Here is a 17,697-nt window from a genome sequence, read left to right on the forward strand (position 1 = left end):
TGTACTTGTACTGACATTAGATTACAGACAGGTGCACTCTATTTAGTCATTAGCACTCATCAGGCATGTCTATGGGCAACTGACTGCACTCAGACCAAAGGGGGCTGAATAATTACGCACACCCCACTTTGCAGTTATTTATTTGTAAAAAATGTTTGGAATCATGTATGATTTTCGTTCCACTTCTCACGTGTACACCACTTTGTGTTGGTCTTTCACCTGGAATTCAAATAAAATTGATTCATGTTTGTGGCTGTAATGTGACAAAATGTGGGAAAGTTCAAGGGGGACGAATACTTTTGCAAACCACTGTATGAATCCATGACATGTGATTAGAGGCTTTGAAAGAAAACCTTCAAGCATCTTCCTGCTGAAGAAAATTGACATTGAACAGTGGTCAAAAATCTCAGCTAAGTCGATGATGAGGAAAAGTCAATATGTTCTCCATAGAGCAATATCACCTTTGTGTTGATTTTTGTTTCACTTGTGCAAAATTGTATGTATAGATTTATTCATTATACAGGTGGAATGTATTTATTATTTGGATAGAAAAGGAGTAAAATATGGACATTGTTTAAAGCACGCATGTACTTCTTAGGGAGCTTGTGTAAAAAAAATAATAATAATTTAGGAGAGGGTGAAACTTCTAGATGTGACCTTTGCAGAGATAATCAGAAAATGGAGATGAGGATGTGATCTGAGAGAACTGCCAACCGAGTGGAGGAGAATAAACAAGATCATCTGTCTACAGCCACGACGCACTTGGCTGCTCTTTTGTATACATCATAGTGTGTGTGTTGAAAATGACTGCAGAGTATTTGATCCCAGCTGTATATAGAGCAGTGATTTTTGTTGCCAGTAAGAAATCGTGCAGGGTCAGCTCATATCTTTGTTTCTATAGCGATCTGGAATGTATGTAATCTGTGGAGGGAAAGAATCTTATAAACCATCTTAACACTAAATGTTGACATTTAAATACCACTGCGTTTGTGACATTGAAATATTAAGATTCATATAAATGGTTTCTGAAGAATGCACTTTAGATCCTCATCTTCTGACTCAACTCATGGAGAGATTGTGGGACGATAAACACCTGAACTTTCTGGTGACTTTTCTGAGATGAGTTAGTAAGATCTCCTACCTCAATACATACACACATCACATACACATCAATATCCTGTAAGACTATAGGCCCTGGATATGTTATATATAGCAATGATGAGAAAAGGGACCACAAATAAGTGTGTGGTACGTATCCCGTGTCTTATATTGGACACTTTGTTTTTTGTTTGTTTGTTTGTTTTTGTTTTTTGAGCTACCACGCAAATTAATTGTATTATTAACGATCAAGCTGCTGAGCAATATATACGGTGGAGGAAATAATTATTTGATCCTTTACAAAGAAATGAACAGTCTCTATTTTTATGGTAAATTCATTTTAATGGAGACTATCAACAAAAGAAATTACATAAAAGTTTTAAATTGATATGCATGTCATAAAGTGACATAAGTATTTGTTCCATAAGCAAAGCACGACTTAGTCATCGTGCAGAAACCCAGTTTGGCAAGCACAGCGGTAAAATGCTTTTTGTAGTTAGTCACCAGGTTTCCACACGTCTCAGGAGTGATTTTACCCTCTTCTCTTTACAGAAACTCTAAATCCTTTAGGTTTCTTGCTGCTGCTTGGCAACTAATAGCTTCATCTCACTCCACATATTTTCTATATGCTTTAGGTCTGCAGACTGGCTTGGCCGCTCCATAACCGTAATGTATTTTTCTTTAGCTACTCCTTAGTTGTCTTGGCAGTATGTTTTGGGTTATTGTCATCCAAGAAGACCCATCCATCCATATTTAGCGTTCTGGCTAAGGGGAGGAACGTCTCAATCAAGATTTTAGGGTACTTGGCCCCATCCATTGGCCCTTCAATGCAGTAAAGTCCTCCTGCATTATTAGGAAAAACAGCTCCAAAACACAATGTTTCCACCTCCGTGCTCGGCTATATATACCTTTGGGTTATACTCACCATTTCTCTTCCTCCAGACTCAGCAGAGGAATACAAGTTGACGCAGGTGAACTCTGTTTTGGTGTGTCTGACCACATTTTCACTTTCTCCTTCTCATCAAGCTTCTTGCATATGTCGTGATGCATGCTCAATTGTGCAGGTAAGTAAATCCCAAAAAGGGTGAACAGAATCAACCTTTTGGGGCTTCTTGCTCACAGACTTGAAGCCCATTCCAGCCTTGTCCCTGACCCCCTTTGACAGCTCCTTGGTCTTGCCCATGGTGGTGGAAAGGTTGGAATGAAAGAAATTAATTTTATATACAGGTGTGCTTCATATAGGAGTTGAGATCAGAAGTATCTATAATTAAGATTGTAATCTGTTTGCCATATCTGTGGGAGCTAGGATTATTGCTGAGTTTTAGGGGATCGAATGTGTGTGTGTGTGTGTGTGTGTGTGTGTGTGTGTGTGTGTGTGTGTGTGTGTGTGTGTGTGTGTGTGTGTGTGTGTGTGTGTTTAGTTGATACTTGATTGACCCTCTGTGACAAAATGGCTTCCCTTGCAGATAATAGTTCTGCTATTCTCTTACATGCTGTAGATACATCTTGGATTGATTATTGTAACTCTGTCTTTTCTGGATTACCACACAAACTTCTCCATAGACTTCAACTGGTTCAAAATGCAGCTGATTGTGTCATTACCAGAACTCCTTACACAGAACATGTTACTCCTGTTCTTCAACAACTTCTTTGGCACCCAGTAAAAAAGTGCATTAATTAAAGGGACCTGCTTCTTCCTTGTTATACTTCTTAATTCAAGTCTCTCCGTAGTCTCAGACTTCCGTATCCCTTTAATCTTCCCATACCCAGAGATCCTCCTTCTCTGTCTCATAGGTTTTAGAGCTTGCAGCCTAAAACCTGAGCTGAACCCTCAACTTTGGGACTCTATCTTTAAAGCTGTTCATAAAGCACATCTTTTTAATTGTACAAATTTTCAAACTGTTATTTATTTTCAGAATACAGCAGTTTTGGTATTTAATGACTTGTAAATGTCTTTGAGTGTCCTAAAAGACGCATGGAAATTAAATGTATTTTTATTATTTTTTGGTCAACTTCATTAACTAACTAACTACAATAAAAATTTGCAACATTTTCATTTCATTTCATCATTTCTTTGTAATTTAGAAAACTTTGAATTTCAGCAGGGGATCAAATTATTATTTTCCCAACAGAAATACAATGATATATATATATATATATATATATATATATATATATATATATATATGAAGGTAAAACATAAGCTGGGCGAAAAGCATCAGATGTGTTGCATCAAAAGCCCAGGAAGAAAGGTGGCAAAAGAAAAGATAATCATTTTATTAACATCACTGCTCCATCACTAAAGTGTGAGTAGATCTGATATAAATGTAAGTTCATAGTCCTCAAAATTAAAACCACATTACGATGTGCTTTACACATGGCAACAACTTCCTGGCAAGAATAGGCATAATGTTTTGAATTTGATGAATGTTTATAACATGTTTTTCTTTGTTTTTTGTTTTTTTTAATCAATTTATGGCATAAGATGGACCACTTTTAAATTCTTTTAAATATTATATATGATGGTTTAGTGTATCCTCTACTGCAGGAGATAAAAAAGGAAACACTAAAGCCCATTGTCTTAGTTCTTAGAGAATGTGACCAGCTTCTTGTGCCTTCCATGCCGATACTTCACTCAGGAAACTGCACATCGTGTATGCTATATTGTGGTACTTTGTTTTTGTTTTCACATTACAAATAACAGTAAACTTTACAGCCATGTGACAGCAGGGTAAAATCTGAACAAATTCTAAAGTCTGAACAAAGCAAACAGATTCAGAACAAACAAAATAAGGGCATATAATGTGTCAATATTGTTACACGTAGCCAATATATCTGCTTTTATTTAGTTTGGTTCCTGCAGTTGTAATTAGAAAAACACACTGTTGTACCATTGCAACAGTATAAAAAAAACACAGAGGTTTAAAGTGCCAAATCTCTTCCCTCTTAGAATAATTTAAATGCATATGCACTGAGTTCAGTGAAAATGTGTTGTCAAGATGTTTTTCAAGTTTTTGTTCTATTTTAGGGACAAGCTGATGAGACAATGATCTCTGGGGGAGCTGGAATCAAAGCTGATGTCAGGGTGTTTCAGTGTTTCTCGGTTTAATTGAAAGTTATGTTAGAAAAAGTAATTTCAGCAGCAAATTTAGACTTTGAAAAGTGTTTGAAGAAAAACAAGTCATTAAAACTGTACCAGCCTCCTATTCTCACTCAATTATAATGTGTTTGGTGGAAATAAGAATGTAATTACACCAAGAATCTGCTGCCATCAATATTTTCTAAATCCCAGAAGCAATAGTATACATTTATTTGTTACCATTTGTATGTACTACGGAGTATCAGTCATTCTGAAAATAATTAAACGTGAAGTTGGTAATGCGTTTTACAGGAGCTTGGAAAGAAAAGCGTCTGGACTTCTTTAGGTTGCTTGAAGACGTTTCACCTCTCCTCCGAGAAGCTTCTTCAGTTCTAAAGTCAAATGGTGGAGAGTCCCAGATTTAAACCCACGGGAGTATCCCCCCAAAGAGGGACAAAAGGACCCCTGATGATCCTCTACCTAATCACATGAGCCAAGGTGTGAAAATGGGTGTGGTTCACAATCAGCCAGGGTTTCGGGTGAGCTCATTGTGCAACCTAGCCCCACCCTATCATGTGATTTCTTGAGGTCAAAGCAAATTGCTTCCCTGAGCAAAGACCATAACATCACTATATTACCAGCTGACAAGGGAAGGTGCACCGTGGTCGTAAACACTACGGATTACCACACAAAGATCACTACTCTCCTCAGTGACAACAATACCTACGAAGCCTTAAAGCGAGACCCCACAAGCAGCTACAAAAAGAAAGTTATAGTTTGCCTTCAAGACCTTGAAAAGGACAAAATCACTGACCGCCTTACATATCATCGCCTTTACCCACGGAATACCATACCCTGCATTTACGGACTTCCTAAGATCCACAAAGAAGCTGTCCCACTCAGACCCATTGTCAGTAGCATAAACTCAGCTACCTACAACATTTTGAAACACCTTGCTACCATCCTTGCACCACTTGTGGGGAACACCCCACACCACATCAAGAACTCCACCGACTTCACTGACAAGGTCCAGAAATTTCCCCTGGATCCAGATGAAACCATGGTGTCCTTTGATGTAGTCTTTCTCTTCACTTGCATACCCACCACGGAGGCAGTGGAGACTGTCAGAAAACGACTACAAGAAGACAACTCCTTGGAGGACAGGACCAACTTCACACCCGATCAGATTTGCACACTGTTAGACCTCTGCCTCACCACTACATATTTCAAATACAACGAAGGCTATTACAGACAAAAACATGGCTGTGCCATGGGCTCCCCCGTGTCACCTATTGTAGCCAACCTTTACATGGAGGAAGTGGAAAGGAAGGCTCTTGGCTCTTTCAAAGGAAGAGTACCCAGCCACTGGTACAGATATGTAGATGACACCCGGGTCAAAATCAAAACACAAGAAGGGGAATCCTTCACTGCGCACATTAATGCTGTGGATAAAAACATCAAGTTCACCAGGGAAGACACAAAGGACGACTGTTTGCCTTTCCTGGACTGCGCTGTGCACATTGAAGAGAATGGCAACCTCAACATTGAAGTTTAGACTCCCATCACCCTCTGGAACACAAACTTGGAGTAATTAGGACCCTACACCACCGGGCAGAACATGTTCCCTCTAAGCTCGGGAAAAAGAAGGGACACACACATGTAAAGGAAGCACTTGAAACATGCGGTTATCCTAATTGGGCGTTACTAAAGTCAGCAAAGATGCACAGAAAAGAAGATCAGACACCAGCGAGGGAGGATAAGAAAGACAGATGCAACAACATTGTCATCCCCTATGTAGCCGGTGTATCAGAAAAACTCAGAAGAGTTTTCTCCAAGCACGACATCCCAAACACTCAGACAAAAACTGGTTCACCCGAAGGACAAAGCTCCAAAACACAAATTTAACAATGTGGTGTATGCTGTACAGTGTAGCGAGGAATGCCCAGACCTCTACATCAGATAGACCAAACAGCCACTTCACAAGCGCATGGCACAACACAGAAGAGCCACCTCCACGGGACAAGACTCAGCAGTTCATCTGCATCTAAAGGACAAAGGACACTCTTTCAAGGATGCCAACGTTCACATTTTGGACAGAGAGGACAGATGGTTTGAAAGAGGAGTGAAAGAAGCCATTTACGTCCACTGTGGGCGACCATCTTTGAACAGAGGCGGTGGTTTACGACACCAACTGTCTGCCATCTATAATCCAGTTTTGAGATCTCTTCCCAGACGCCTTAATGCCATCTGACCTCAGGAAATCACATGATAGGGTGGGGCTAGGTTGCACAATGAGCTCACCCGAAACTGGCTGATTGTGACCCACACCCACTTTCACACCTTGGCTCTGGTGATTAGGTAGAGGATCATCAGGGGGTCATTTTGTCCCTCTTTGGGGGGAAACTCCCACAGGGTTTAAATCTGGGACTCTCCACCATTTGACCTTAGAACTGAAGAGGCTTCTCGGATGAGAGGTGAAACGTCTTCAAGCAACCAAAAGAAGTCCAGACGCTTTTCTTTCCAAGCTCCTTAGACTACTATGACCTGGATGACTGAGAACCTTCACAGACACAATGCGTTTTACGTTATTTGGCTGTATCTATCTCTATATAAATAAACAAATCATAGACAAAGCATACATGAAAATGAATGCAAATGAGCTTAAATGCCATTTATGCTTAAAATCAATGGTTGTTTAGTGTCTGGCTCCTGTCAGTAAAGATGAAGCATCAACACAGAACAACAAATTACGTTAATTTATTCATATTTTGACTGGCAGTTTAACAGTTAGCCAGTAGCTTAAAGAATACACACACACACACACACACACACACACACACACATTTTCTGTATTTGGTACAAAAGAACCAATAAAGGTCTAAAGCTAAATATAGTAGTGTTCCAGCCACATTTGAGTATTAGTATTCACATTATTAGTAATAGTATTAGTAGTAGTATTTTTTTGTCATTTAGTGGCAAATGAGGTGTGGCGTGGTGGTGCAGTTGTTTAAACTATTGCTCTGAGTTTGAACCTTTTGGTCAGCTGCAGTCTTTCTGTGTGGAATTTTCATGTGGGTACTCCCACAGTCCAGAGGCATGAGTGCTGCATTAGTTGGTGAATCTCAGTTATCTGAGTCTGAAGGATTTTCTGTCTCTCTGTGTTAAGCCTGTGATGTACTGGTGACTCGTCTAGGGTGTACCCACTTCTCCCCAAGAGTCTGCTGGGATGCCTATACAGACAAACAGAAACTAAACCTTGACCATGAGCTTGAAGCTTGTTTTGTTCCAGCCTGAGCCTCAGTTTTTTGCTGTATTTATTTCTTTTAAACCATTTTCACTCCTGTGGAAACAGTTTTCTAAAGGCTTTTAAGCTTCCTCTTTGAACACCTTGAGCAATTGTTTCAGTTTCTTGGATTTGGATTTTGTGGTTTAGTGATGCAGGCTTCTCAGTCAGCTTCACCAGTTTTTTACAACACCTCAAGACAATTGTGTTTTCTTATATGGAGGTCTGCAGACTGCCAAGAGTGAGTTGAGACATGTAATTTAGAATTATTAAGATTCACTAGCTTCTTCTGTAAGGTAAGAACGTCTTTGGACCAGGGAAGGGGGAAGGAAGGAAATATAAACAAAATGAAAACAGAACTCTGGGAGTAGACCTGACCTCTACTTTTTCTCCGCCCTGTTCACATGAAACATTCCTTTTCCCGTCTCATGCTGTCTGCTTCTTTCCAGTCTTTTTCTCTCTCTTTTTTTTTTCCCCTCTTGGTCAGATTAAACAGTCTTGTGACACTTAGATAGGCCTCTGGTTGCAGCAGGTGGAGCTATAAGCGCTGTCACATGTCAGTGGTGGGAGCAGCAGCTGATTGGTCAGTGCAGTAAGCCAAGGCAGCTTTACTGTCATGTTTCCCCACTTCAAACACCTTTTGAACCAGCTGCTTTGACAACCATCAGGCAGCAGCTGATTGGAGCTGACTGAGGCAGGTTCAGACTGGGCCTCCACTCGTCCTCACACTGGACTGCTTTGGTCTAAACAGTAAACATGCTGATGAGGTGACTTTCTCCCTCTCTAAAAATACTAACTGTAGAAAATGTTTTATGTTGAGTTCACTGGAATTAAAACAAATCAAATAAAAGCAACTTTAATATGGAAGTGGCTCTCACATCTTGAGCCTAAACCCTCTCACCATTAGTTACTGTAACTAAATGCCCATTCAGATGGTCTTAATATTACAGGGAAGTGCTAGATGGAATGTTCCCTGGGGTCCTTTGAAATTCAGTGGAACAAGTCAAAGTAACATCAATAAACATGATGTTTTCACTGTTTAAAAAGTTCAGAAGTTCACTGACAATAATTATATTTTATTTTTACTTTTTGCAACATCAAATTAATCTGGCAAAATGTATTTGTGCTTTCACAGATAGAATTAAAACAGGACCTAATACTAGCCTTTTCGACTGCTCTCAGAATGACATATACACGGGGAGAAATATGAGGCTAAAGAACTGATTCTTCTGGTTGAGAAATTAACAACACGAGTGACTAAAATTCATATATTTAGATTAAGATACAAAGATTCATTTTAAAGGGAACTTAAACCTGTTTTTCCCCAAAAGTGGGGAAAAAAAATATTACATTCATATTGTGATGGATTTGAAATTTGAAATGTTTAATCATTCCTTGCAGATCTCTTTAAAAAGACTTTAAAACACTAAAGTACGGTAGGTAGTAGGTACAATATATTTAGTTAGTTATTATATGCATCATAATAAAGTGGTCACAGAGCAGATGTAGCAGATATCCATTTTGGCCTACATTTGTAAGGTATCTCTGGAAGGAAATGGATCAATAAAATGCATACACTACATGTACAGTTCTTTCATCATAATGTAAATTAATTTTAGTATGTAGGCTAAACCCACTTGTTTGGATGTTGTTCTGACATCCAAACAATTGTACAAATGTGAAATTACCATGTAGGGATCCACATTATCCACAGCAAGTTTCTGACAAAAACATTGGTTTCCTGGAACAATGTGATTTTAAATTGTTTAATATAATTTGTATCTGCTTATTGATAGCAGGTGACTGCTTCGACAAGGAGTAAGGTTGCTGTAGCACAACTAGAACTAAAACAGCACTTGATTTTTATTCTCAGTTGTGTTTGGGTATCCATACCATTTGTTTCCCTCGGCACCTGTGGGCCAACCAGCAAGTTTGATTTCATAGTTTATTTTTTTATTGGTTTTATTTTTTATGACATTCTTTAGAACCAGTTTGTCAACATTTGCTTGTTTACATTTTTTTCAGTGATAGCAAACTAAAATAATAATAATAATAATAATGATAATAATAATAATAATAATAATAATAATAATAATAATAATAATAATAATAATAATAATAATAATTAAAAAAAATAAAAAATAAAGTACAACTTTACTTTATAATCAATTTTGACCTTTTGGCTAATGCATTTTGCCATCATTCTGACTCATGCTCATGGAGTTTGATGCAAGCACACATAAAGAAGTGTAATTAAATTAGTTTTTCATGTAAATTATTAAAATAATTTATTATATTATTATTTATTTTTAACTGATCAGTAAGTTTAGTAAATGAGAAGATAGGGATTTGTAATGATATCCGTTTCTAGGTTAAATACTTATGCTATGTGATTACAGTAATTGCATAAAATCAGTAAATTACTTAAAATAGACAAAACAGTCTAAGGAATTTAAAAAGGAAAACAGAAAATCTGTATAAAAACAGTGATGAAAAATATATTTTCTTAACGTTAAAAATTTTAACGTTAAAAATTTTAACGTTAAAAATATTTTGATTTTTTGTGCCAAACAAAAGTAACACTGTGTCTGTATTGCAAGTATTGCTTGTCAGTGACAATAAGAAAAAACATCTGACACATTTCTGGCTCCTTTCAAACACTTTTGTTAGACTGAAAAAAAGCAAAAAGACTAGTTGCTAATTAAAATGAAAACTTACCATTTCATATTCCTCCACCACAACCACCCTTAACAGTAACCTCACCTCCACCTCCTTGGTCTTCTTCATGAATAAAAAAGATCATTAATCAGTATCTACGGGAGTCAAAATAATGGCAAGATAAATGTTTTAATTTATTTTTCATTTTGTTGTTAAAGTTGCTGAAATAATCTCAACGAGCACTACATCAACGAGAACTACACGAGGGACAAGAAGAAGTGCCCATTTTTTAGAAGGTATTTAAAATCAATTGCATGTCTGTCATGTAACACTGATGGAGGCTTTCTGCCAAAACATGCAGATTATTCTGCACCAAAAAAGTATTTTTAGATCATCATCATCAGGCTACAGGAGCCAGGATAAATTGATTCTCCCCCTCCTGAGAGGTGAGGCAGCCACACTTTGATTTTTCTTGATCAGATGTCTTTTCCATCATCTCCATCACCGACCTGCAGCCAGCTCTCGGTGTCCCTGATTTGCACTTTGATTCAAGCACCACTGGGTAAAGCAAATTTCATCAAAGTTGTTTCCTGAATAAAAAATGAAGGCATTTATTTCGCTCTGCAGAGCGTGGCGCCCACAGCTGATGGAGAGGCTCAGGCTGAACCCATGTGAGCAGAAAATGTCACAAACACCAACAAAACCAGCACTGGTTTCATCCAACCATCCAACCAGCAGGTTTATGGGAATCTGAAATTTGAGAAGAGGATGAAGATCAGCAAATGAATCAACATACAGTACCTAAGAGTGCAGCAGATTCATCCTTTTTTTTTGGATATTTGTGCTTGATTCCATCTCTTTTCACCATGCTGTTTAAGACCGAAGAGGAACAGACATCAGCAAAGACAAAATATGAATCTTATAGGAACATGTCCCTGTACGTGTATAAATAGTTTTGTTAAAGTGAAGACTTATAGTCCTCACTTTAGAGTCACACTCTCAGAAACAAGGTTTCAGGTACAGGTAAAATCCTTATAAATGTACAAACTCAGGCTAATTACTGGTTGTCAGACTGTGTGGACAACTGTGTGCCAACACAGTTGACAAATATTAAATGGTGATTCTACATTAGTCATACAGTAGGTGTAGATATTAGTGGTAAATGACAACGTTACACAAGTACTAGTCCATTCCCAAGTAACAAATCCATATTTATTCCTAGAAAGATGCATTTTGCTACCTTCAGATTCCTCCACTGGTGTAGTGGTTAACACATTTGTTTGGAAAGTGAGCAGGCTCTTTTAGGATTGTGTCAGGAAGGACCTGCTGTAAAATCAAACATGTGGAGCTACCTGCTGTGGCAAGTAAAAGCGGCTTTATTGTCACCAGAAGGCCATTAAGTTACAAAACAGAAGAGTTCAAATAAGTAATCCCAGTAAAGGGTACAATGGAGGTACCTTACAGGGTTTCAACATTCCAAGCTCTTAATTTGTCAGTTTTTTAGTGATGATGATGATGTTCTGGAAAAACATTACTGTTGCTGAAAAGTGAACATGTTGTTTCGAAACTGAATGTTTTGGTTCTCATTTTGACTCCAGGAGATTGATATTTAATCTGGCTCTCACTTATCTCAGGTTAAGATTAAGGTCGTGGTTTATAAAGTGTATGAATGTGTGTCTGTTCTATCTTTGTATTGGCAGGTTCAAATCTGCTTGTTTTTGCCTTTAATATGAAAAAAGTGCACAAATCAAAAATATGTTGCCACAAAACATACTCAGCACAAATATACCTGTGATTCGCTTTCTTCTTCTGTGGTGTCCGGGCCGTCTGCAGTATTTACACTACATTGGAAATGAAATTATCCCTTCTGAAACAGAGCTTGATTAAAAGAAGGTGAGATTTAAAAAAAAAAAAGAAAAGAAAAAGAAAAGAAAAAGAAAAGAAAAGAAAAGGGGCAAAAACAGAATGATGAGTATTTTCAGGTTGGGCTGATCTTTGCCGATCTAAATACTCTCAGCTTCGTGTTTGCGATGTGCAGATTTAAGGCGTGTATTCCCTCAGAAGCATGCATTGCCTTTATTCCCCGTCTGTCAGTCTTCGTCACTTTTATTAACAGATTAGTTAAGAAAAGAAAAACACAGTGATTTTACAGCAGGATCTCCAGGAAGCGAGCAGCGGGCTGATTGCGGTGCTGCCCCTCACCGCTGACGGCCCTCGTCGCCTGAATGCCAGTAATCATTTGTCTGATTTGATATGAAGAAGAATGAACCAAGCCGTGTTGATTAATGCTGATTTGGATGGATGGAGGGATAGCTGGACCCCCTTCTCCCCACCACACCATACCCACCACACCAACACCAGTATCTCCAGCGCTGACGACGACTTGCTGGAATATTATTACACACTGACGCCCTCCAATCAGCTAATGGCTGGTTAGCAGAAAGGAAGGAGGAGGATTGTCAGATATCTGAACTCTGCTGCAGGAACAAAGGCTGTAACCTGAGCACACAGCCAGCCCTGTTTAGATCCAAACAGCCAGAAAACGACAGGAACCAAGAGAAAACTCAGCTGCTGCTCTCTGACAGCCTGCACAGAGCAGTGGTTACAGTCATACAATCTGTGAGTGTACACATTTATTTTAACTCCTGCATGCGTACGCTACAGTCCTGGAAAAGGGGGTCATGACTTTTGTAGTCAGCTGCAACACAGATGCCTGATTTGGTTAGAAAAAAAATGTATGACCAGTAGAGGGTATTTAGGGTTGGTCCCAGAGTCTGCACGTCAAACCATTATCATTTATTTAGTGTTCAAGACACATTTCTAGAAAGTGATAAAATGTCATATTTTAAAGTTAAGTCATCTCCAGCTGCTGTGAGAATAATGCATGAAATTTGCGCTACAGTGTCACTAACTGGTAAAGTAAATAATAGAGCTTTCTACTGTGTATTTAATGTTGTAAAATGTTCTATTTTAACCGAAACCAGAACACTTTCCTTTGCATAAGCAATGAAACTGTTTCATTTACAGTAAGTGGTTATTACAGTTACAGTTATTATATGTGTTTGATCTGACTGCAGAAACCAGACTCACTTTTTTCCCTATCACTTTAAAATCTCTCCAAGCAGTAGCATTGTGAAGGTGAAAGCTAACACCAGGTAGCTCACCTGAGTAAACACAAGATGGTGAAGATGAATGTCTGAAGGCTTTCTGTTAAAGGAACTATGAAGATGAAAGAGGGAAAAGAGTATATAAGAATACAATTGAGTAACAGAGTAACTAAATTCTTGTATGTATATGTTTATGTATGTATATATGTATACATACATAAACATAATGTATGTACTGAAAAAAAATCTATGTTCTGAGGTTAATGATTAGTGATATTAACGACACAAAATTAAGATTGCATCTTTAAGAGAAGTTGTGTTTTTTGTCTTTCTATTAAAGTAGTCTAATCTTTTTAGGAACACCAACACAGAGAAGTTCCCAGTTTGTAGTAGCATTGCTTGTGAACATTACCTAAAATATTCAACATGTTCCATAAACAGGTTGGTTATTTGTAACCACAACTTCATTCTCTAATCTTTGGATGACAGAGTGGTAATCAACTACTCATGCGAGCAAAGTTGTTCAGCAAAGGACACTGCTCATTACTGCTAAACAATGAACAAAGAAAAATACACAAAAATAATCAACAGTGAGGTACAAACTTCTTGGACACGCTGTACCTCACAGCAGGTCATATTATTTGTCAGGTAATTCTGTTGAAATTGCTCTACAAAGCACCAACAGATGCCACTTTGCCCAGGTGAGGTGTAGTATACGACTTTGGTTATAGCTGTCTATCCGACATGTGACAATTAACTCCAATGTCAGGATGGATGAAATATAAAGAAAATCTTTAGCACTTGCTTTAAATGTCGGACCTAATCATAGAGGCCAAAAGCATTTTGTATAACAGGCTTTAAAAATGCTTTTTAAAACTATAATTTTAGAGATTTTGATACAAGTCTATGCAAACTGACTCACTTTGGGTTGGACTCAAATATGAAGGCAAATATGTTGCAAAACACGAGCATCGTGTGAGAATTTATAAAGTGCAAAAATATTTCAAATAAAATCCCACAGTGCATGTCATATTTACACACAGACTGAATGTGTAGCCACAGAATACAAAACAAGAGCTTGTAGAAAAAAATCTAACTTTTGAAACGTTTACTTTACTTTTCTTCTGAATATGTTCACAAATGTGTAGACTGATTTACCCAAAACAAAAAAACCCACACATCCTAATGAGCCCTGCAAACCTGTAATTCAAATTTTCTTTCTTTCGTTTTTTTTTTTTAACTATTTGCACAACTCTTTGATTTCAACCTCTCAAATCAGTGACTCCAAATACCAGTGAGAGATGTGTTGCAAAACTCATACTTATAGTTGAAATGTGAGTGATTATTGAGAGGAGAGTGGCCAGGGGCACATGTCAGCCAATCAGAATGCTAAGGTAGGCTTATTTTAAAGCTGATAGGAAAATGGGAATTAGGTGCAGAGAGTAATTGAAGCAGATGCAAGCATATGTGGAAATTAAGTATGTACAACCAAAACAGTTTTTCCAGTTCTGATGAACTTGAAAGTCAGTATTTGGTATGACCACAATTACTCTTTACCACAGCCTGAATTGTCTTAGAGCTTTTTGGCAGCCTTTTTAATCTATAAAGTTCAAATTTAGATTAATTATTCCATAAGACCTGTTGCCACTGACATTCAGTCTTATGTAATTTTGGGCCAATTTTGGGCTAGCCTATATGGAGCCCACTTGGGTTTTCTGTAGGCAAGCCAACTATGGGTTTGCCCATTAAAAAAAATGAAAGTCCCTGATGCATCACCTGTTTCTCCAGGTTTCACTCCTATTGTTTTGCTGTTTTCCCCAAGGATGTGCTTTGGTTTTTTTTCCTCATGCTACCGCAACAGTCACCGGTTCTATAATCCCTGCAGGACTCGGAGCTCTGAGAAAACCAGTGACAGGATTCTCCCAGACAGACCAAGCTGTTATTAAATAACTGATCTGATCATTAGCGCCAGGAAACTTCTGCAAAAGTGCATCTGAGCTTCAAACAGGCACAAGGTGATTGGCCTAACCACATTTGTTAAATCTAAGGATTGCTGGGGTGTGCCGGAGGATGAGAATGGAGGAGGGGGAACGATGTCTACGGGGAGTTCCGCGTGGCTCGGCCTGGCATTGGGAATGTTTGCCTTTACATGGCCAAGGAGGCACAAGCCCAGGTGAGAACAGATTGTGTTACAAGATAATTGAAGGGTCAGTGGATTAAATGTGTGTTAGAGCATCAACAAACAGCCCCAAGTGTTCAGCCACAGCACTTTCACACAGGCACTGGATCCGTTCATCAGCTGTTTGGGTGCAGCTGTGTTGTAACACATGAGAATCAGGTAAACGGTTGGTCATTTGTACAGTTTTACTTTCCTCAAAGGTATTTTTGTAAGCAAAAAGAGTAACACAAGCGCTTCTTATATGACAGAGATGATTATTTGCAGAGACAGAAAATTCGGCAAACACTTCAGGGCATGTTGTGTGTTCAGTGTTTATGTTGTGTTATCATCCTACAAGATATTTATTTATTTCTAAATAAAATATTATATTAAGTACAAACAAGTTATTTAGGAGCTGTTTATGGTCCATGGTCTGATGAACCATTAATAATAGTGACTAAATACACCATTAAATGTGTGTACATAGAATGAACTGTTTGTTTGTGAGTACGTTAATAGGGGTTTTACTTTCATTTCATCACTCATGGCTAATTCAGGCAGTTCTGAGTTATCAGTTAAGTATTTTGTGTGAGAACCATCTATACCTCACAAAGCAATTATAAATGAAATTAAAAGGTCAAGTTTCATCTTCAATACAGAAAAAGCACAAAGTGACACAAAACATGCAAATATTTATTAGAAGATGCAAACACAACTCACTGACATTTTGCAAAAAACTGAAATGTTTGTTGACTAGAGTCTGAGAATGTTGGAGGGGTCTAAGAGAGAAAGAGAAACACTTTGCAGCTGGAGTCACACAGTACTGTAGCCTAAATGTACTAAAGCTTCTTGAAATAAATAAAATAAAATATTTTTTTCACAAAGCAATGAGGAATATTCCACAGAATTTCACAAACAAGTGCAAACATCCCAAAAAACGATATTAATCTGGCATTCCAAGAAAAAAATGTCCAGAAAATGGATATTTAGAATTTCTTTAAGAATTCCTCAAGTTTAGTTTGCTGTGGTTTTGGAGAATCCCAAAGCAAATAGCAGTTCCATAAATTTCAAAACTCCAGCCTGTATAGAACAGGGATGATATTCCATAAAAGAAATATCAATATTGGCCACAATAAATATACAATTTCTCAAAATACTACTCTTACACAGTAGGAAATCCATAACTGCTATTTTTATTTTTTTGAGCTGTTATGTAATCATTAATCAAGATCATAAAGCCTGAGCAATATATTATTTAAAGATTAAATGTGTGTTTAGCATATCCCTGTATGCTTTGTGTGTTTTTTTTAGATGTTTGAGTTCAAAATGTAAATGCTTTGTAAGATATAAGTATTCCTCACTTTGCCTAAAAAAACATGAATTACATTTAAATATATATAAAACCCAGATTAACATACAAATAGCTTATTTTGCAGTTTGCATATGTAGAAATGTACATCTAAATATTTCATTAATCATTTACTTGGGCTTTGTGAATGATACCATAAACCGTTCACAGCTCCTAAGTAACATCTCAGTACTTAATACTTTATTTAGAAATTGTTCATCCATCATTTATAAATCACATTAATTCATTAATTCATTGTTTACTTATCTTTATTAGTGTATAGTTGTTATAAAGTGTTACCCAATTGTTCAAATACTGAAATGCTGAGCCAAAACGAGGCCTTTGAAAGCATCTACTTGAACTCCAGGTGACTGCACATGTGTTATAGAGCAGAGGCAGCCGATGTGTAACACCGGTTGAGTTATCAGAGGAGCGGGGCATCTTCAGGTCAGTGAAACTTGATTAAACTCTCTGTGCTCATCTGTATCATTTGGGGTCGAGCCACAGAGGCACAACGTAAACAATCCCACGACCTCATTTGGACCCTGAGTTGTATTTCTAGAAGGTTTTGGCCCTTGGGGGACAGCGGTGGCCGCATCAGGGGCCAGCGATACCTGTTGGCCCCTCCCCTCTCTTCCTGATTGACAGATGGCCGCTCCGTTAGATGAGAATGATAACTGGCTCTCTGTCCACAGAAGGGATTTCCTCTTGACCCCTGACTCCCAACCCTGACTCTTGACCCCTCTCAGGGGTTGACCAGCCCTTCCCTCCCCTCCTCTCTCTCTCCTTCTCTTCAGCTCTCAGCCCTCCACAGGTGCAGGTCAAGGATACGTGATGAGGAGAGAAGCTTTTTTTATCTAAAGGAGAAAAGGCGAGAGGTGTAGAGATATAGATAGTTTGTTTCTTGTTGTTTCTGATGTCATAGAGAGGAGGAGAAGGAGAGGGAGGAAAAAATAACCGAAATCT

The sequence above is a fragment of the Neolamprologus multifasciatus genome, chromosome 19, assembly GCF_963576455.1.
Source record: "Neolamprologus multifasciatus chromosome 19, fNeoMul1.2, whole genome shotgun sequence".
Taxonomy (NCBI): domain Eukaryota; kingdom Metazoa; phylum Chordata; class Actinopteri; order Cichliformes; family Cichlidae; genus Neolamprologus; species Neolamprologus multifasciatus.